The sequence below is a fragment of the Castanea sativa genome, chromosome 11 (genome assembly GCF_040712315.1).
Source record: "Castanea sativa cultivar Marrone di Chiusa Pesio chromosome 11, ASM4071231v1".
NCBI lineage: Eukaryota > Viridiplantae > Streptophyta > Magnoliopsida > Fagales > Fagaceae > Castanea > Castanea sativa.
In genome coordinates, this window is record NC_134023.1 from 65,159,519 (window position 1) to 65,182,943 (window position 23,425).

The window sequence follows — 23,425 nt, forward strand, 5'->3', positions numbered from 1 at the left end:
CATAAAGATTTTCTAAAGTAGGGTGGTGGCAAGAAGGGCACATTGTGTCTCTAGACCTTGAACTAATCAGCATTTACAAATGAAATTTTTTTTTTTTTTGAGAAACTACAAATGAAATCAATTGACTCAATTTTAGGGCTTTTAGTGCAAAGTTATTGTGTTTCCCCACCAAATAGAAACGGGTATGAAAAACGCATCTGACAATTAGATGTTAACTACAACTTTTCTTCTAATATATATATATATATATATATATATATATATATTAAGTATAAATTTTAATCATAAAGATACTTTGGCAATTTAGAATTTGTTCAGTAAGTGGAGCTAACTATTAATAAGTACGCGGCCAAGATATTGATCTCCAATTTTTTCGCAAGACAAATTATCAAATGCATAAATCTATGATTTGCAGAGATTATATTAATATATTTCATAAAAAAAATACTCACATGAAACTAGATTTACACATTCTTTTCAACCAAGTACATATGGATAATGAATTAACCGGGAAAAATACAACTAAAGATATATGCCAAGAGTCTTTTAACTTTAATGGACACTTCCTAATTTTTCCAAAAGCAATGTCCAAGTTCCAATTCTCTCATCCCAGCCATTGAATTATAAACAAACAAATAAAAAAAATCTAAAGAAGATACCACCAACCTATGAAATACTCATGGTATAGCTCACTGCAACATATAACATACTTAAAATTGCAAAATACTGCCAAAGAAATGGGTTAGAAAAGAAGAAAGAAACAAAAAAATTTACAAATTCAATTCCCGTTGAAATAACCAAAAAAAAAGAAAGAAGGGATACTCAACCTTTCAAGATGAGTCAAGAAAGATTAGTAAAAGAGATCATTTTGTAATTTTTATGATCCTCTTCCATTGGTGCTATCTAACTTAAGAATATCCCTCTGAGTCTTGTTGTATCTTCAATTTTGTTATCTTTATTTCTTGCATAGAAGTCAACAGAAAGATCATTGATAATTTATGATATTTAAGCAGGCCAGTAATATAGGAGCATTGAAGATTATTGTTTACACAATTTTAGTGGAGATAGATAGAAAAAGGAAAAGAAGAGGAGTACAAAGATTTACATTGTTCGGCGGTGTGCCTACATCCACGTGAGCGAGTGGCTAATAGTTTCACTATATGAAAAATAGGATTTACAACATATTGATATAACCCCTGCTAAAATTACATTGAAATTGTTGTGCTCACACACTTATTCAGAATATTAGCCATCATCTCTAACAAGGAGTCGAGGGTAGCTCTTCTAGTCGGTGGTTATTGAGTCTTCAACTACATAGAACAAACAAGAACACCTTCAATTGCTTCATTCATCACCTAGTTCGTAATTCTCTTGCTAGACACAGAAGTCTGGCCTAATCAAGGGTCACGTTTCTTGATAAAGCTGAGAAGTGTAGTCCAACATGTTATGATAGAATAATACTATGAAAATTATAAATTAAATTAAATTATTTTATTTTATGTAAATCTTATAAATTGAGATGTTGTCTTTTTTTTTTAAAAAAAATCATCTACTTCTAAATACCAAATAAAAAGTTAATGAAAAAATTATCTATTATATTGATGCGACACTAATCACATGTAATGTCATATTAGTTTATAAACCATTTTGCAGTAAGACTAATGGTAACTTTAGTGTTTCACATGTAATGTCATATTATTTTATAAACCTTTTTGCAGTAAGACTAATAATAACTTTAGTGTTTTCTATATAAGTTGAGGCTGTTCAAAACTTGATTTGGACCAACAAGCCCGTGGAAGCCAAGCCATTGAGACCGCTAAGTGGCGCTGCCGGCAGTGAACGAGAAGGTGGTCAATGGAGGATTTGACTTTCCAACATTGATCATAATGGTTGTTAGCTTATGTTGTGAGATTTTAATGTCAAACCACACGGCTACTTAAAACAATAAAAGGTCGATGAATCAAATTTTTCATAAACTAAAATCGTTTTATCTTAATAACTTAGACAATGTAATTTTAACTATAATTTATTAATTACTAGCATTGATTTTTTTATGGGTAAAAGTTTTTTTTGCAATGTTTATTATATATATATATAATATGAATTAGTTAAATAGGTCGTAATTTTATTATTTTCTAAGAGAAAAAGTATAGTGCCACAAAAAAAAAAAAGGTAAAATTTGTTTCACAACTCACCAAAATTTACTGCCACAGCTAGCTACATGGTAAAGCAGACAAACCACTCCCCCACCCCCCCCCCACCCCACCCCACCCACCCACCCGCAAAAAAACACTGTGCTTTTTTCTCCCAACTTGCATCAAAAGCAGATGAAACACTATATGGAGTGTCAGTCCTTTGGGGACTAATAATATCTCATCCCTAGGGCCTAGGGCAGTACAATTTTTAATTATATGTCACAGGCTACTATTACTGCAAACATATTGACATGTACAAATAAAATTTTTGACATGTAGCATCATTTACGCATATCTTACCAATTAAATATAGGAACTTGCCATGAATTAATGTAGTATGTTTCAAAAATGAGTAAATGTGATCATAGCATTCATCCACCAATTTTCAAATTTAACTTTTTATAGGTTTCAGTTAGTTCAATTTTTTTCTACACTAAAAATTAAGTGGTATTTTGATTTGATAATAAAGAGATATCATAAAAAACGAACACTATAAATTGAAACTTTCTTTAACAAAAACTTTTATAATATGTTATAGATAAACAAATAGAGCGGGTTTTGAAGTTCTTACCTTTAATTTTAATAAAAAGTCTGCCTTTGTATTTTTAGAACTTAGAACCTAATGTTTCTAAAAAAAATTTCTTTAAAAGAAAATAATTTTAACTAGCCATTTTTTATAATTTATCTTATAAATATACACGTTACATTCTATAACCACTTCTCATTTTAGTCCATTAAATTTAAAAATTATTATTTTAAGCTATTAATTTTGATAACATCGTGCATTTTAGTCCTTTTATCTATCACCATTAAAAAGTTCGTTAACTCCTTTGAAACAACTTCATTTCAAAATTTTAACATTATAAAACACTTTTAAAGATTTTTTATTTTAAAAAAAATGACAAATTTTAGGGGACTAAAATGGCAAAGTACCACCTCCTAAGCAAGGGTCACGTTTCTAAATGACCTGACATGTTTCATGGAAGTGTAGTCCAACAAATAATTAAGAACAATGTTTTAAAACCTAACTATTATTATTATATAAATTTTATAATTTGAGGTGACAAAAAAGTATTATATTTTTTTGATAATGACACTGACTATATTCACTAACATATCAATTTGTAAGGATTTTATAATTATATTAGTACTATTTTTAGCATTTTTCAAATATTTTGACACTCTTGATATAAATTTTCATAAAGGAAACAGCTAATAGAGGAACCAAAATCCAAAAAATCACGCAAGACACCATTAGTTTTTCTCTCCAACTAAATCTCGTAATACAACTAATCTCAAGATACAAATCCAATTTTTTGAGCTTGAGACTTGCGTTTCAACATAATATTAGGAGATCTTGAGTCATTATGATTTATGAAAGTAATCGAAGAAATATTTAGATAATGTTATAAACTAATCTCAAGAAAGATTAAAGTATTACCGTAGTGATAAAAAAAGAAAAGAAAAGAAAAGGTAGGACTGTATATGCCCTCTGTTTTGGCGCTAGAATCGAATTCCCATTTGTTGTTAAGTAAATTTGGTTTGAGAAGTAATTCTCAATCATGAAAATTTCTAGTATGTTATTTTAACTAGTTTGTAACCTCATACATATGCATAGATATATATAAAAAAAAAACACATTAAGATGTATAGTATAATTTTTACATATATATTTTAAATATTATTAATAGTCATTCTAATTTTCTTTAACTCTTTAAAAAATCTTATAAGAATGTTATTAGGTAGAAAATGTAAATTGTTCATTTTTTTAAATATTTTTATGTTAATTAATTCTATACTTTTTGGTTTTTGTACACAATAACTCACTTGAATGGATATTTATAATATGGTCTCACATTTGATTCCAAAATTAAGAAATAAAACTCTCTTTAAAAATAAATAATTTATGACACATAGAGCAAAATCGGATTTCAATTGTAGAATCTAATTGAATTTTCTCTAAGTTTTACCTATTAATATATATATATATATATATATATATATATATATAGATGCCTTATAAATTTGAATTGTTTTTAGTTATATAAAAAAAGGCTCATAAATATAAAATCATTTAAACTCTCTCTTCCTCTAATTTTATATATAGGGTTAGATATATGACTATGTATTTTATTATTTATTTATATTGGATTCTTTGTTTTCTACTTTAAATTAACTCATTTGACACAAAAATTAAAAAATTTCGATTAAATGAAATGTTTGTCATAAAATTAAACTCTAATTGAAATCCAATTTTTATACTGAACTTATTAACTTGGTACAAAAATTTTAAAATTTTGATTAGATGAGACACGTGACGCAAAATTAAACTCTAATTAAATTCAAATTTGACATCTAATTATATTTTCTCTCAGCTTTACCTATATATATATATATATATATATATATATATATATATATATATATGACTTATAAACTTGAATTATTTTTAATTCTACAAAAAAAAGTTTATAAATATAAAATCATTCAAAAATTATGTTTTTTTTTTATGGTTTACTTATATTGAACTCCTCTTTTTTTACACTAAATTAAGTCATTTGTTACAAAATTAAAAAAAAAAAAAACTTAGATTAGATGGGACACATGTCGCAAAATTAAATACTAATTGAAATCCAATTTTTACGTTGTATTAATTCACTTGACACAAAAATTTAAAAACTTAGATAATCTTTCATAAAATTCTAGGCAGTGCACTCTTAAATCTCCTAATGGAGATAATCTTTCATAAAGACCTTATATTTAATATGATGAAACATTTTATGCATGTTTTTTCTTTTCTTTTTTGTGAAAAATCGTAATGCAATTAGTAATTTTACTATAAAAGACTTACAAACCCATGTGTCAATAACTGTAATTGGTCTCATACAAATAACATAATCAATATTTTTTTTACTTATTTTTTATTTATGATTTAGATTTTGATATATTTATTCCAAAAAAAAAAGGCATACATAGTAAAGTTTGTAAAAGTTAAAATATCACTCTTTTTCTTTGTACCACCTGAGGCAAAACCTCGTTGTTGAGTTAAAAGAAATAATTATTCAATTTTCTTTTTCCACTTTGATTGTGGATTGGAGGTGCAAGGAAGAATGGAAGATACAGTAAGCATTTAAACAAGTGAGAGGGGGGATGTAAATTATGTAATACTACTATGCAAAGATGTGAAGAGTAACCTACTAAACCTTTACTTTTTTTAACTTTGTTATGCTATAACATTTTTTTGAGTTACTTAGCAACAATTTGAAATGTATAATGTGGGCTTATTAAAGATATAGAAAATTAAATATACGTACATTTGGTTAAATAAAAGCTTTTTAAAATCTTATGTGTTTATGCCCCAAAGAAATATATTAAAAAAAAAAAAATTATATAAACTTGAGATTAGAAATAGTCTATTTATTGATAAGTTTTGACATTATAAGGTCAATGAATTAATTTTTTCATAAACTAAAATCATTCCATCTAATAAACTCATAATATATATTTTCAGCTATAATTTATTAATTATAAGCATGGATATGTAAATGGTATAAAAATTTAGTTGCAACGTTTAATATACATGAAAAAAGAATGAGTTAATCAATTATCTTGTAAACAAATTCAAGCTTTTTCAACAACAAAAATGAACCAAAGTTTTATATAATCTCATCCAATGATGAGTCCAAGTTTGGCTTGTATTTGAAATAAAAACTAAATATTATTATGAGCATTTAATGCTTGTATCTTTGACTCGTTTATAACCCTACGTGCTACCATGCATGACAATAACACATATTGATGAAGCTTAATGTTGTTAGAAAAAAAAAAAAAAAGTTCCTCCTCATCCACAAGTGTTAGCTTGATGTCTCATTCTTTCTTTTCTCTCAATAATTTATACTTAATAAGATTTAGGGCCTGTTTGTCTCCACTCTCAAACTCATATTTTCACATTTTAAATAATATTACACATATTTTTACACACTTTTTTACTTACATGTATTTTAAAAAACTACAAAAATCTTATCTCAAACTACTTTACAAAAAACTACTCGACAATTTGGAGGTGGGCATTTGGAGGTGGCTATGGCTGGGTTGTGATGTGGGGGGTTTAAGTGGCCGTGAGTTTGCTGAGTTGAGAAAAAAGATGGAAGTTTGATTATTTGTTGAATCATCTTAGTTAAGAGAAGGAGATAATAAAAAATAATAAAGAAGGGATATTTAAATAAAGTGGTAAATTTTTTATTTTTTTTAAATTGAATAGGTAAAAAAATATCATTGCAGTGATGGGGGCAACGCGGTGAAAGAGTTGGTAGCAGTGGTGATAGTGGCAGCGGTAGTGGTTGCAGATGGTTGTGATTGTTGTTTATTGTAGTAAATATATTATTTTATTGTGGTAGATATATTATTTTATTGTAATATTAATATTATTTTCTTGTGTTAAAAGTTAAAATAGATTCACATAACATGTTTTGTAAAGTGAAAAAAAAAAAAGATAAAATAACATTTGGTGAAGTTAAAAAACTAAATTTTTAGCTTTGTTGGAGATGCTCTTATGCTTCAATAGTCTTGTAATAGAGTAATTCTTAAGTAATTTCAGAACACGAAAAATAGTGCTTTTTTTTTTTCACATTTATAATGAGATCTACTTATTAAATTTATAATAAAATCTACTATAAATAAAAAATAAAAAAAAATACCATTTCATTATGCTCCAGAAGCACACTATGCGGACACTGTTTTCCCTGCATTATTGAAGCTTAAAGCAGTGGCCCTTACTTATGACAGTTGTATATGAAAGTTGCAGTCTTTCATCAGCTTTTTTTTCCCTTATCTTCTTGAAAGACACAAACATTTGTCTCCTCAACTAAAGCTGAAAATGGAGTCAGTCAGACATGCATTGATTCTACCGATGATAGATCATTATGTCAAAAAGTTGGAGCTATCATAACGTTGCTCTTGGCTTCTTGCATTACTGTTTGCATTGTTTAAACTTTACAGCTGCACAAGAAATTAGCGAGTCTGTGGATACTTACCACTTGCGCATAAATACCAAACTTGACTAACCAGAGGCTTCAAATCTATAGCAGTGGACTAATAATTTCTCGTCCTTAGACCCTAGGGCGGTAGGGTCCCTCTGCATCGAAAGCAAACAATGGGGAAAGTGTTTCTCTGCATTATTGAAGCTTAAAGCAATGGCCGCTGTTATAACAGTTTCTTGCTTTCATATTCACTTGTCATATCTAAGGGCCGACATTTCTCATTTTTTTTCAAAAGAAACAAACATTTCTCTCCATGAGTAAAGCTGAAATTAGTTTGAGTGGGTCAGACATGCCAGAATTCTACACATGACAGATCTCTTTATGTCAAAAAGTTGGAGCTATTGCAACGTTGCTCTTGGCTTCTTTGATTAAGAGAGAGAGATTAATTTCCATCTAATTATGGATTATTGATTGATTTGAAAGGAGAAGTCAAGTCCAAGTGATGCACTTTTGTTTTCAATGAACACCAAGATACTAAACAATCATTACCCCATATCACTAAGTGCCAATTTTCACACTATTGTAATACACAGCTAGAAATCAAGGCCAATCCAGATACATCACCTATTCAATTATTGAGTTGTTAACTCGTTGAAGCCAAAATATTTTCATTAAACTCTATATTTCTTGAAGAGAACAATGAAGAAATTTGGACTTCGATTTCTATCAAGAACAGGGAAAAAACCAATGATATGTAAATAAATAAATAAAATTAAATCGAGCCAACTAAATATCCACAATCAAAAGTTGAGAGAGTGAAAGAGTGCCCACCATCGTTCAAGAGAAGGGCTAATGGGCCAATCCAAGTAATCCAGTGAATGCACTAATAGGCCTATGGGCCGTTGTTTTGAATGGTCTGGCAGACTAGCCTCAGTGGATCCCGAACACAAGTTTCCGTCAATTGCCATTTTAGGGACCAAATTATCAATTGTGCTATTCACGTTTTCTTATTTCTATATATTTGTTTTTTGTGTTAATTTAGAATAAGATACCACACAATATGTGGATGTAGTTTTATGGATGTATCTTCAAAATAGTTGCATTTGTTTCACTTGAAGTAATCGCGGAACATACTATGATAACAACAATATCTACTAGTCAGATATCAAAAATCAAAGCACAAATCAGTCCTCGGCAAGACATAAAGATTTCTTAAGCTAGGATGGTGCCTTTTCTTGGCAAGAATGGCACAATGTATCTCTAGACCTTGAACTAATCAACATTTACAATTGAAATCAATTGACTCAATTTTAGAGCTTTTAGTGCAAAGTTCAAGGAAGAAAATTGTGTTTCCCCACCAAATAGAAACAGGTAAGAAAAATGCATTTGACAATTAGAATGGCCAATCCAAGTAATCCAGTGAATGCACTGATAGGCCTATGCGCCATTGATTGAATGGCCTCAGTGGATCCCGAGCACAAGTTTCAGTCACTTGCCATTTGGATTAGGGATTAAATTATGAATTGTGCTATTCACATTTTCTTATTTCTATAATTTTGGGTGTTAATTTCGAATAAGATACCACACAACATGTGGATGTTGTTTAATGGATGTATCTTCAAAATAGTTGCAGCTGTTTCACCTGAAGTAATCGAGGAACATACAATGATGACAACGATACCTACTAGTCATATATTAAAAATCAATCCTTCGCAAGGCATAAAAATTTTCTAAACTAGGATGGTGGCAAGAAGGGCACATTGTGTCTCTAGACCTTGAACTAATCAGCGTTTACAAATGAAATCTTTTTTTTTTTTTTGAGAAACTACAAATGAAATCAATTGACTCAATTTTAGAGCTTTTAGTGCAAAGTTATTGTGTTTCCCCACCAAATAGAAACGGGTATGAAAAACGCATCTGACAATTAGATGTTAACTACAACTTTTCTTCTAATATATATTAAGTATAAATTTTAATCATAAAGATACTTTGGCAATTTAGAATTTGTTCAGTAAGTGGAGCTAACTATTAATAAGTACGCGGCCAAGATATTGATCTCCAATTTTTTCGCAAGACAAATTATCAAATGCATAAATCTATGATTTGCAGAGATTATATTAATATATTTCATAAAAAAAATACTCACATGAAACTTGATTTACACATTCTTTTCAACCAAGTACATATGGATAATGAATTAACCGGAAAAAATAAAATAAAAGGAATTACTGAATTACAGACATTTTAAACTAAAGATATATGCCAAGAGTCTTTTAACTTTAATGTACACTTCCTAATTTTTCCAAAAGCAACGTCCAAGTTCCAATTCTCTCATCCCAGCCATTGAATTATAAACAAACAAATAAAAAAATCTAAAGAAGATTCCACCAACCTATGAAATACTCATGGCATAGCTCACTGCAACATTTAACATACTTAAAATTGCAAAATACTGCCAAAGAAATGGGGAAGAAAAGAAGAAAGAAACAAAAAAGTTTACAAATTCAATTCCCGTTGAAATAACCAAAAAAGAAAAGAAAAGGGGATACTCAACCTTTCAAGACGAGTCAAGAAAGATTAGTAAAAGAAATCATTTTGTAATTTTTATGATCCTCTTCCATTGGTGCTTGGATTCCTAACTTAAGAATATCCCTCTGAGTCTTGTTGTATCTTCAATTTTGTTATCTTTATTTCTTGCATAGAAGTCAACAGAAAGATCATTGATAACTTATGATGTCTCAGCAGGCCAGTAATATAGGAGCATTGAAGATTATTGTTTACACAATTTTAGTGGAGATAGATAGAAAAAGGAAAAGAAGAATAGTACAAAGATTTACGTTGTTCGGCAGTGGATGTGCCTACATCCACTTGAGTGAGTGGCTAATAGTTTCACTATATGAAAAATAGGATTTACAACATTTTGATATAACCCCTGCTAAAATTACATTGAAATTGTTGTGCTCACACACTTATTCAGAATATTAGCCATCATCTCTAACAAGGAGTCAGAGGGTAGCTCTTCTAGTCGTTGGTTATTGAGTCTTCAACTACATAGAACAAACAAGAACACCTTCAATTGCTTCATTCATCACCTAGTTGGTAATTCTCTTGCTAGACACAGAACTCACATAAGACAAGTTGCAAGTTATGTAGACACAGTCACCCAAATACGAAATCAAAAATTGATTTTGCTATTTTATTATATCCACTTACCCTTATTTTCCTCTCTACTGCACAAAAGCACAAGACCTCCAAGGTGGTGGACTTCATAGTGCTATGACATGATAGTTGTTGCTCTTGTCATCTAATCTGCAAAAAAAAGTAACCTAGCATTAGTTATGACAAAACTTAATATGATCATCTGTTCTCAAATTATTGGATGAATGACAAAAGAAATTGTTTAACTGTGTTAAATCCAATTAACATGTTGAAAATTCTGAGTTGATCAGTGCCTAACAAGAAACACATTCAAATAAGGTTAGCTAATTGCACGCATTGAATTTTACACTCTCTTGAAAGAAGAAAAAATTCAAAGTTTCAAACACATAATCAATGCTAAAAACAAATAAAATGGAATTTCCCAAACATTCATATGGTGATTATCTTTAGGAATATTTTGAAAATCTTGTGGGTGAAGAAAACAATGAGGCAAATTTTGTAATTGAATGCTATATGAAGCTTTTGTTTCCTAAAGTTAGTGAGTGCAAGTACCTATACTTAAATTTTAACCATTAAGCGAAAATAACTTCTTTCTCACAAGTCATAATATCTAGATAGCATACTTCAATGTTTATCAGCCAATCAAAAATTTCTAAAATAAACAATCCATATTAGAAATGGATGTCTAAATGTGAGAGAAACTAACCACTGAGGAGGACCAATAAAATCTTTGGTAACTACAAGCCAAAAATCTTTAAGACACAAAACACAGATAGCCTGATCAATGGAAAACTCCTTGGTGGGAAAAAAACCTCTCTAATCCAATTGTTAATTAGTTGAGACAATAGGAATTCAGAAGCCTTTTTTTTTTCATGGGTTCTGAAAAGCTGCTACCATAGAATATTGACATGGGAAATCTTTGTAGTCATTGTGCAGAAATTTTATCTGACCTACTGGGAACATTTCATAATTTATAGTAAGAACAGATTTCAAATAAGAATCAGGTAGAAAACTAGGAGCCTCATTTAGATGAATTAGGGCCACCTTCACCATGAATGTAAATTTCTATCCTGAAAAGTTTTGATATATCTAACTTCATTCATAGAATGAAACTTCTAGAACATGTGCTCAATTCCAATACTCGCCGATACAAGAATCACTACCAAGAAAGTGAACATAAATGCAAAGTTAATACGAGCAACATGAAGAGAGGAGGTCTAATTAGTAACAATAATGTATTCATAATCTTCCTTTCGGACCCAAACAGTTGGAACAGTGCTCATTTGTGGTCTTTTATTTTTTTATAGCTATAGTTATTTAGAAATCTTTTTTTTTTTTTGGATTAATAATTATTAAAAAGTGCGGACCTCTACCCATACAAGCAGAAACCAAAGAAAACCTCTAAAGAATTACAAGCTAAAATGTAAATAATCAACAAAGTCTAAAAAGGAGAAGGAACGGTAGCTCAGCCAATACCAGTAGTCCACTCATAAAGACAGCAAATTCTAGTTCAAGAGTAGACAACTGGAAGCCATTAAGCAAGTGATTATTTAGCATTCCATTTAAAGCGATGTGAAAACTAATGAATTCCTGTTATTGAGACTAGAAGGTGCTAGATTCAAGTGATATGTCATAGGTGTCATAACTCTAATTGTCCACTGCTGGATAATTCTATATTCCAAGCATCCTTAAGAATGTAAGGCAATTTCAAAGATAAAAGTAAATGCATGCTAATGAACTGAATGCATTCACCAAGCAATCATTGTTCATGGAAAGTCTTAGGAACCATCTCACTGGAAAATCACATATTTTCCTTGCAAATCAGCTAGTCAGTTGAACATGAATCATTATAATGCTAATTTCTTATTTTCTTTAGTAAGTTGTATCTACCACTTTGCTATTAGAGCAAGATCAAATAGCTTTCTCATCAACATATATGCATCATGTCTGGACCTCATACAAAGAGAGAAAATAATATAATATCAAAACCTGTTGTAGTAACTAATTGCATCTTTAGTCCAGATTAAAATATTTTTCTTGATAGTTCTTCTAATCAATTTATATCAGAAGCTTTATGAAACTGTTATGTAGGAATAAAGGTTATTATTTGAAACCCACAAAAAATAATATTAATGACTAACAAACGTCACAAGTGGTGAAAAGTCCAAGAATCATTTACCATGAAATTAAGCTATCTATGAAATCAGGGAGTACTCTGCAGTCTGCTCTAACAACAATCTATGCTCTTCATTCATTAGAACCTACCAAAGCTCTATTTGAGAGTGAAATAACAAGAGAATAAGAGAGGAAACTAATAATATGCCAACCATATTGCAAAAATTTTTCCTAAAAATGAAACCTAATTTATGAGAAAAGATTAAATTTGGTAATAAATGAGATAGTTACTGTTCCTTTACTAATAGTTTGTTGCATAATCTTATTATCGGCTAGGTTTGAAGAAACATGCACTCTTATGCTTGTTGGCTTCAGTATTCAATACTCCTCAGGCTTCTTCTGAAACCCAGTAACCAATAAACTCACCATACTTGATGAAAGGGAAAAATTAAGATAAAGCTAGACTGGTATGCATGGAATTAAATTCCTCATCTCAAGAAAGAATACAATGAGATTTTTGTGTTCTCTACCAAAAATCATTTTTCTTTCTTTCTCCCTCCTTCCAAGTTCCAAACCCTCTCGTCACACCCCAAAAAAATAAACGGGAAAAAAACTGGTTGTCCATTCGCCCCAATAGGTAAAGCTAAAGTGTACTAGCTAAAGATGATACTATGAAAATTCAGTCAGAATAGGTCATGAAGAGGTAAAGGAAGAGTCAAATGACAAAAAGGATCTAGAGGGGGAAGTTAGGAATTTATGATACTGTATGTGACCTACATCCTTTTTTTTATTATTATTTTTTTATAGGTAATCAAAGAACTATTATTAATGAAAAAAAATAAGGAAGAGTACAAGTTGTTCATGATGATGAAAAGCAAGAAAATGAGATTTACATCCATGGCTGATTCTTGCAAAGAAAATCAAACTTACCTTACATAGATCATATTTTAATGCAAGGGTCATGCTTTCTAAAATTTGATGAGGTCACTAGCTCCTTTATTCAAATTATTTGAATTCTTCTCTAAATCAAAGTATCACAAAATTTAAGAGATGGCAGAAATTGTTATGGAGAGCTGCCTATATAAATCAGCACGATCAAAGTCTGCAGCTACACAATGAAATGATGCATCTGGTTCTGATACTAATGCTTATAGACAGAATAGTTGATATTAAGTCTGTGTTGACAATAACAGTAATCAACACATACTGGATATCTAGTTTTGTAATAAACTATAATGAGTATTACGAAGCATATCCAAAAAGAAAACTCTTCCTCCCCTAACCGTTTTTGTCACAACAACACTAGTGAGGTAAAATAAAACACTATTTCTTTTTTGTGAACTAAAAACTTGTATTTTATTACCTTCGTAACATCTAACCAGTAGGAGTATACAATAACTGAAAGGCAATCATCAGGAAAATTAATCGTTCCTTTGTTTGGGTACCACTTTGAGGATTTGAGCATTAACATCAGCTTAGGATCTTAACCCAAGGCAGCCTGCAATTTAAAATTTATATAGTTAGACAAATATGGTACTTTGATTTTTCCAATTAAGGATGATTGATTCATTTTAAAAAGTGAAATCAACTCCAAGTGCAGCACCAAGTGAAATCCACCCCTAAAATTGTGAAGTTCTAGAACACCAAGTGTAGCACCTTTCTTTTCAATTAACACCAAGATACTAAACAAAATAAGGAGGAAATGCAGAAATTACTCTGTTATTGACAAAATAGTTCTTAGAACCTTAACTTAAATTTTGTGAATTTTTGTCATGGTTGTCATCATCAATTGTAGATAATGCACAACACGAAATAGGAATAAACATAGATTTATATGTATAAACACAAATACGGCACAAGAAGCTAATATTGTACTGTAAATATATACGCTAGATTTACTCCTTCCCCATAAACATTACCACAATATCACCAAGTGCCAATTTTGACACTATTTACACAGTGAGAAACCATGGCAATATGGCATCCCGATACACCACCTAATCAACTCAGTTTGAGATACCATGATACAAATAAGAAATAGATGAAGAAAAATTCACATATTTTGTTGAGTTGTAGAGAACAAAAATGCTAATACCATTAAGTTGTTGAAACCAAAAAGTTTTCATTAAGCTCCATTTCTTGGAGAGAACAAAGAAGAAATTTTGATTTTGATTTCTATCAAGTATAGGGAAAAAACAATGATATGTAGAAATAAGTTTTCTTACCACTGAAATGGATCCCCATCCAACTCTAGGATGCAACAAAATCCAATGGAAATCCTCACATACTTCCTTTTGCATCTTTGTGGTAAGATGGGACACTGATGGATTCCCAGTATCTACAAATCTTTGGACAATCCTAACTGGTGAGGGCACAAATATCAGCAGCCAATCCACCTCTCCGATACCTTGCATTGCTTCCTGCTTCAATCTCAAAAATAAATAAAAATTACATCAACCCAAAAATAAAATCTCCACAATCAACAGATGAGAGAGAGACAGAGGGCTCACCATCATTCAAGAGAATCATACAGAAAGGTAGTGCACGTTTAAAAGCATTGATCTTTCTCATTTAGCTTGATTGAGACAGGGCCTTGCCTTCACCTTGTAAACCAATTTCAGAAAATCGTTTACATATATAAATAGAATGAAGCTTCTTGACACGTGCTAAATCCCCTGACTGAATGATAGGGCTCCCACAAGAAATGAAATTCAAGACTGTTTTACGATAGGTGAAAATATAATCATTTATTCTCTTCTGTTAGATAGCTATTGTTGTTTAGTATTCAATATAAAAGTCTTTTGACAAGTAGTAAATTCCTGTGCTCAAGTATAGAAGGTGCCAAATTCATATGATATTTCACAGGTGTCATACTCCTAATTATCTAACTCTAGATTATAACTTCAGGATACTTGTTTATGAAGTAATAGAACTCACCAAGTAATCCTTGCTCAGGGAAGTCTTGCTGGTTGAGAAGTCCAGGAGTCATTCAACGTGAATTTAAGCTATTCTTGAACTAATGATCTTTCATTCAAGAGAATCAGTCAAACCTAAGTTTGAGAAATAAATTAAAATGAGACTAGTTGAAGAAAGTAGTAACTCGCTAACATCAAGCAATGACAAAATGCATGATATCGTAATTGATTTAAACATATATATCAGGAATTCAATCACCAAAGCCACAGATGTTTCACTAGCATCAATTCAATGCCGTCATTTTGTTGGTTATTGAATTCCCAATGTATATATCAGTTGATTACTAACGAAACCTCTGTCTATCATTATTTGTAGATATAGTTGTATTTACCGCCAAAAAATAAAAATAAAAAGTTCTTTAGATATAACAAGCAATTGAAATTGAATCAACCAATACCTGCACAACAAGTTAGTTCCGGCAGAATGGCCACCAGATTTTATTCTTCTCACTATATTACCCAGATATCATCTTGTGCCCAATTTTACTCTGTTTACATAGCAAGAAATGAAGCATATAAAACGGAACAACTCATCAACTCAATTCAAGATACAAAGATGTAATTTGCTAGAATGAAGAAATAGATTTGGGAAAATTCACATATTCTTTTTCCAAATATGGGAATTCATAAATTAAAGAATGAAAATCCTATGAGCATCTAAGAGTAAAAAAGAAAAGAGATATTACCAGTGAGTTTGTTGACTTGTTGAGCAATTGCAGCACCCAAAAGGTTTGATTAAGCTTCAAATCCTAAGAATATGTTCTTCATCTGAAATTTAGTGAAGTAGAAGAAATTGGATTTTTGATGTCCAAGTGTGGGATGTGCGCAATCTTAATCCACTCTTCACCCGCTTCCCTTTCGCATCTTTTCGATAAGATGGGATATTCCAAAATTGGCAGTGTCCGCAAAGAGGTATGGTTACAGATAGAGAGTTTTGAGAGAATGAAATTGATCCAACGGTGGCAGATGTTGACATCTGTTACAGCCATATAAAGAAAAATTTACAAGATTTGAAAGCAATGAAATCCCACTTTGGAATTTTAAACACAATTGTTGAAAGATTTGAAAGTGGACCGTGTGGGAGCAAGGCTTCACGTGACTCTTCGTTGTACCCAATGTTAGACTCATCCACGTCTTCTTCTATCCATGATAACGTCAAGTCTTGAAGATGTATTTTCTCTTTCATATTTGAATCCTTAGATTTTGTTGCAAATTGTTTCCTGTGTCTCAATCCCTTAATCTTTAGTGTTCCTCTCAGCTTGGTTAGCCCGTTGAGTTCCTTCATCCACCGTGACGCCTGAAATCTAAACAGCTACTCTAACTCATCATAAGTTTTGACAATATCTGTAGCTTAGCTAATTGCCCTAGTCCACGTGGCACATGAGTCAAATGTCAACATTTATTCATCTCAAGATACTTGAGGTTGACTAATTTGTTAATATCTTTGGGCAATTGTTTAATTGGACATTCAAAGAGTCTTAGTGTTTGCAAATTATGTAATCTTGTGATGGAATTAGGAAGTAGCTCGATGGGATTATTGGATTGATCGAGATACCTTAAATGCCACAACTTCCCGATAGAATTTAGAATTGTTTCAATATTCATTTTATGTAGATCCAACAAGCGTATGAATTTAAAACTTGAAACAATTGCATTACAAGTTGACTCATCTAAGCCTGCATATTTGTATCTTGATTCACTTGGCAAATGAAATATTCTTATCCTGCTTGCTTTATACAATGAGATTGGAATTCTTGATGATAAGAGAAACGTTCTATCAAATGATAGATGACGTGTTTTTTAATGAATATCTTCCCCTTTTGAATAAAAAGTGATACCATCAAATGCTGTTATTGATTTTGCAAGATCATGCATTTATAATTGTAGTATATTACCTCTCTCATTTTCCTCAACTTCTTGAAAGAATGATCTCCAAAGCAAATCCATAAAATACTCATGATCAATATCTTCCAAGCATTGGTCTGGACTTGAAGGCCTAATGAACCCTTGAACCATCCACTTTTTAATCAATGTTGTTTTATGAATTTTGTAATCCTTTGAAAATAAACAACAATAAGCAAAACACTGCTTCAAATATGACAGAAAATGATCATAACTCAACTTAAGTGTTGGTAGGATACTATTTTCTTTTTGAGCTAATTTTGAAAGTTCATTAACCTTAAAAGACAACCATTCTTTTTCTGGGTTTTTAAAGTACAATATGCTTCCTAATATCCTTATAGCAAGAGGGACTCCTTTACACTTCGCAACGATTTCCATTCCAATTGCCTTGATTAATGAATTCTCTTAATCTTGCCCTTTTGCATATGCAAACCGCTTAAACAAAGACCAAGACTTTTCATCATCTAGACCCTTTAACATGTATGGTTGAATTGTTTAGGTAGTTTCTGCCACTATATTAATGCGTGTAGTCACTAATATCCTACTACCTCTTGCCCCAACCATTAAAAGTTTTTTTTAGTTCAAACCATTTGTGAGGATCCTCATTCCATACATCATCCAACGCAAGTAGGTATCTCTTTCCATCAATTTCTTTATTAAGCTCATTAATCAATGCGTTCAGTTCAAGGCATTCTGGTTTATTATTTTTTGCGCACTCTAAAATTTTCTTAACAATAATTTTTACTTCAAAGTCATCAGACACACACCCAAAGCTCTTGCTCAAAATGGTTTTGGATTTTTTCATCATTGAATACAAGCTGAGCTAATGTGGTCTTTCCCAATCCTCCAAGCCCAACTATAGGAAGGATCAAAACATTGTCTTCAACATTGGTATCCAAAAGAATTCTTATAATCTCTTCCAATGCCATCTTCAGTACGTATAAAAGAATGAGTTTCTCTCACCCTATAATCCCCCACTTGTGTCTCTACAGGACGTTCATCTAAGTGGAACTCCCTATCCTTTTTTATGCCATCTAGCCTCTCCCTGATTCCCTTAACCTTATGACCCATTTTAAGACCATATACAAGCTGGTTGGATTTGGCAAAGAAGATGCGTACCTCTTTTGCTTTCTTATTCCGTGTCATCACTTCCCGTTGTAAAGCTTTAGTGGAGATGTCATCCAGCAAGTCGTCCGCTTCAAAAAGTGCATCGTTCAGCCTTTTCAGCCACAATCTAACTTGATTGTTGTGCTGCTGCTTCTCCTCTGCATCTTGAATCACAGCACTGATTGTCAAAACTGTGTCGCTGAGCTTTTCCATATCGTCTTTGAGATTCCAGAGCAGTACAATCTCTTGGGCTAAGAGGTCGCTCGCTTTATATGTGATTCCCTTAGCAACACTAAACAAACCTCCTTCCACCATTTCTTAGTTGGAATTGAATGAATGCTATTATATCTTTACGAAGAGAGTAAGAAGAGAACAATCTCTGTGAAAGGAGGTTGGACTATCGACCGATATATACGAGTGTTTGGGTGGGTCGATAGTAATACACATGTTTGTGGGGTATAACGCTATGTGACTGACAGTTGGGAAGTTATAGAATATTTTATTGTAATCTTATTTTATTTTATTTTTTTAATGTAACCAAGTAATATCATACATCTTTCTCAAAAAATTTAAAATAATAATAATAATAATAATAATAATAATATCATACATTCACTCCACGATTATAAAAATATATCATATATGTACTCGACATGGATATTTCGTATTTGGCATGCGAGACTTATGGATCTAAGAGCATTCCCATCAAGAATTTTAAAAATTTTAACATTTAACCCTTTAAAAACTTACTTTATTGATTATACCATCCCACTTTAAGATACATCAAGCATCAAAGCTTCTATATTTTTTACCATTTCATTCAAATAATATAAATTACTCATTAAAATAATATTAAATCATCCACACCAAAAACAATAGCAACCAGCCAACCCCTCCTCCACCACCGCTCCACTTGCCATAACCACCATTGTAGCAACCACACCCCACCACTACAACCACAACCATCCACCAAAATCACAACCAACCACCACAAAAACAACCAGCAAACCCACACCGAACCAGCAAACAACCAAAACCCATCACACTTACAAACCCAGGATTGGTGACCCACAATCCATGCCGAACCAAAACCACAGCACAAAAAAAAAAAAACCTCCATCGCCGCCGCCACCAGCAAATCAGTGAACCAAAACCCACAGGAAGCAAAACTAGATCGGTGAACCAAAACCCATCACACACACTCAAAACCAGTAGATCGGTGGCTTACGACCCACGCCGAACTTCCGCCACGACTAGTGGACCGTCGGACCCACGACCTATGCCCATCGGACCACAATCGCCGACCATCGAACCATCACAGTTGCCACCCACGACCATCGGACCATCCAATCGGACCCAAACCCATCAAACCATGACCTTGACCATCAGACCACGCCAAACCATGGGACAGAGAAGAGAGAAAAGGGAAGAGAGGAGTGATAGGAAAGAGAAATAGAAATGGAAATAGATCCGTTGGTGATGAATAAAAAACCATTTTTTCTTTTACAATTCAGCTACAGTGAGCTTGTATTGATATACAAGCCCACTGTAGCTTCGTGCTAAATGTTTTAGGATTTAGAATGTTTGATGGATGTGTGTTTTTATGAATTAAGGTGCTAAAAATGCTAAAAAATAGCATTTAGCATTTTTAGCACTCTTAATGAGAATCCTCTAAGACATGGTGTAATGTAACTCTCGTGGGTGGAACAGTTTATAACTTCTTTTATAATGTCCTATGTGGTTATAATTACAGGAGGTTTAATTAGTCTTATTATTATAATCACAATTTTTTTTTAGGTTCGATTAACGCCAATTTTTAGAATATTTGTTAATGGATTATTTTAGAAAAATTTTGATAGAATTTATAAAAGCTGTAAAAAAAAGTTATTTTTTTTCTTTTTTCTTTTTCTATAAAAAATTTTAAAAAATATTTTCATTAACCAATACCATTAGAGTATTGGTTAATGAAAATAAGTTAACATTTATTTTTTATTTATTTATTTACTTCTCCACTTTTTAATTTTGTTTTTAACTTTTATTTATTTATTCAAGAGTTGTTAATTTTCAAATCACAACCAATAAGAGCAACTGCACATGCAATCTCAATCCAACGAAAGGTAGGGGTCAAATTTACAATTTCTAAAACCACAGAGTTTTGTAGTACAATAATAAGAGCATCAGCATTGGTTTATCTCAATTCTATCATATTTTACCATCCAAGAAGCCACTTTATCAATTATACAATACAATTTTACAATACTTCTAGCATCCCAACTTTTATTTTCCTATCCTACTCATTAAAATAATATTTTTACACAATAAAATAATATATCCCACAATCACCCTCATTTACAATACAACACATTATTTATTCTCTCTCTTTCTTTCTATTCAAAAACCACAATCACCACCACCGCTGCACTACAGACACCTGACACCACCTTCACCACCGGCAACCCATAATCTACCGTCAACAAAAAAAAAAAAAAAAAAAAAAAAAAAAAAAAAAAAAAAACACAGCAACCCATCTGAGCCATCACCAGTAAACCTACACAACAATCCATCAGAGCCATCACCAGCAAACCCACGTCGCTGCACCACCAGACCCACACAACTCACTTGACCCACACAACCCACGCAACCCAACACTAACCCACTGCGATCTCCATCGCTAACCACTGTGAAGCCACACAATCTTCACTCACAAACACAACAAAAATTTATGAAAATCGAATTGCTTAATTCATCGCTGGGTAGCTCGATTTGTTGAAGCTCAAAGGAAGCAGATTCGCCGTTGGAAAGCTTAAAGGAAGTTGATTTTGTTGACCCACGCAGACAAGGAAAAATGAAAGAGAGAGAGAGTTTCCGGAGAAGGAAAAACGCAGAGACTCACCATCGCTGAACTCACCGATCTAGAAACCCACCACGCCAATCTAGAGAGGGCAGACCAAGAACAAGGGAGAGAGAAGAGATGGAAGACGGAGAGAGAAAGAGAGAGAAAAGAATATATGCATGAATAAAATATATTAAAATTTATACAATTTGAGCTACAATGCGGTTCTACATTTAGAACCGCATTGTAGCTCAATTGTATTTTTTTTTTTTTACAATAGTTGTAGTTTACCACAACCGGTGCTGGGCCTAAATGGGATTAAATGGGAAAAGAGCCTTAAATTTGGGATATACCACAACCGATGCTGATGCTCTAATAGACCCAAATTTCAGAGGCGTTTTGTAATTTGCCAAAATTTTACAATACAAACAAGAAATTGATTTTTTTTTTTTAAACAAAAATACAGTCAGATTAAGCACAACAACAGAACAACAACTATTGAGGGTAATTTGGTAGTGGTGGACAAGAAAGGGTCTGTCGTTTAAATAATTTGGTAATTGGGTGTTAGATAGTTGACACTAATAATGAATAATCTATAACTTCTTTTTGTGCGTGGATAAGATCAAGTTGATCAACTAGCAGGCTGATAATTGAGAAGCCAATAATCAAGTACTAGATACAACACAAACCAATCACCAAATTATTTAGATCCATTTCTGATCCACTTCCACCAATTTCATAGTCATCGAAGAGTAACCTGCCATTAGTTAGGACAAAACTTAATATGATCTCTTTTATCAAATTACTGGATGAAAGACAAATGAAATTGTTTAACAGAGTTAACCTTAAAAAACATGTTGAAAATTCTTAGTTGACCAGTGCCTAACAAGAAACATATTCAAGTAAGGTTAGCTCATTGCAAATGTGATGAAATTTTAGGTCTTAGGAAGTAGAAATAATTCTAACACATTAGCAATGCTAAAACCAAATAAGATGGAACTTCATCTAAACCATTTTAACAAGATTATCTTAAGAAATATTTTGAAAATTTTGTGGGTGAATAAAACAATATTGCAAATTTGTAATTAACCAAAATTAATCAGTACAGGCCTAGATTTTAATTTTAGACTTTCAAGTAATCAACCAAGGTTAAGCAAGAATTGCTTCTTCATCAGCACAATCTAGAGAGCATAAATGACATATTTAACAACCAATGAAAAAATTCTAAGATAAACAATCCATTTTAGAAACTGACATCTAAAAGTGAGCGAAACTACCACCTAGGGAGAGCCAATAAAATCTCCAGCACAGCAAGCCAAAAAGCTTTTAAAGAAAAAACACAAAAAGACTGATCAGGGGAAAACTTCCCGGTGGTAAAAGACTAGTGCACTTGTTATTTGGTTGAGACTGAATGTAAATCTTAAAAGAAAATATGAAAGTACTTCAACATCTATTCGAGCTCAGAAGTGTATTTTTCCCATGATTTTTGAAAAACTGCTCTCACAGAACGTGCTAATGAGTTCCTGTGCTTGAGACAAAAAGGTGCTGGATTCATGTGATATGTCATAGGTTTCATAACTCTAATTGTCCATTACTAGATTATGTCATATGCTAAGCATCTTTGAGAATGTAAGGCGTTTTAAAAGATGAAAGCAATGCCATGCTAATGAACTGAATGCACTCACCAAGCAAACATTGTTCATGGAAGTCTTACAAGCAATCTCATTGGAAATCATGTAATTTCCCTGCAAATCAGCAAGTCAGTTGAATATGAATCATAACAATGATGAAAAGGAAAATAGACAAGATATTTGCAACAACCACTTTGCTGTTAGAGTTTCACATCAACATATTTGCATCATGTCAGATGCTTTATGAATGTTATGTAGGTAAACAGGTTATAGTTTAAGAGGCAAATAAATAACATTCATCATGAAATTATCTTATTTACGATGAAATTAAGCTATCAAGGAAATCAGGGAGTACTCTGTAGTCAGCTCTAACAAGAAGTTAGGCTCTTCATTCACTAAAACCTACCGAAACACTGTTTGAGAGTTTAAAAAAATGACAATTAGAGAGAAAACTAAAAATATGCCAACCATATTGCAAATAAATTCCAAGAAAATAACACTTAATCTGTGTGGAAAGATTTAATTTGGT

The 23,425-nt window shown here is 31.8% G+C and overlaps 1 protein-coding gene and 1 pseudogene across 26 annotated transcripts in view; both read right to left on the reverse strand.

Annotated features, from left to right (window-relative positions):
- Positions 1 to 1,004: 1,004 nt before the first annotated feature.
- Positions 1,005 to 23,425, reverse strand: part of LOC142614751 (putative disease resistance protein RGA1) — a 43,817-nt gene continuing 21,396 nt past the window's right edge. For 11 of the 26 annotated variants that reach the window (XM_075787323.1, XM_075787335.1, XM_075787329.1 and 8 more), the window contains one exon: positions 9,602 to 10,483. The gene's annotated coding sequence lies outside the window, so the exon portion shown is untranslated. Of the gene's footprint in view, positions 1,375 to 9,599; positions 10,484 to 23,425 lie in introns of those variants that run through there. The other 15 variants (XM_075787336.1, XM_075787345.1, XM_075787333.1 and 12 more) reach the window with 10 other exon arrangements.
- Positions 16,342 to 18,747, reverse strand: LOC142616963 (putative disease resistance protein RGA3; annotated as a pseudogene).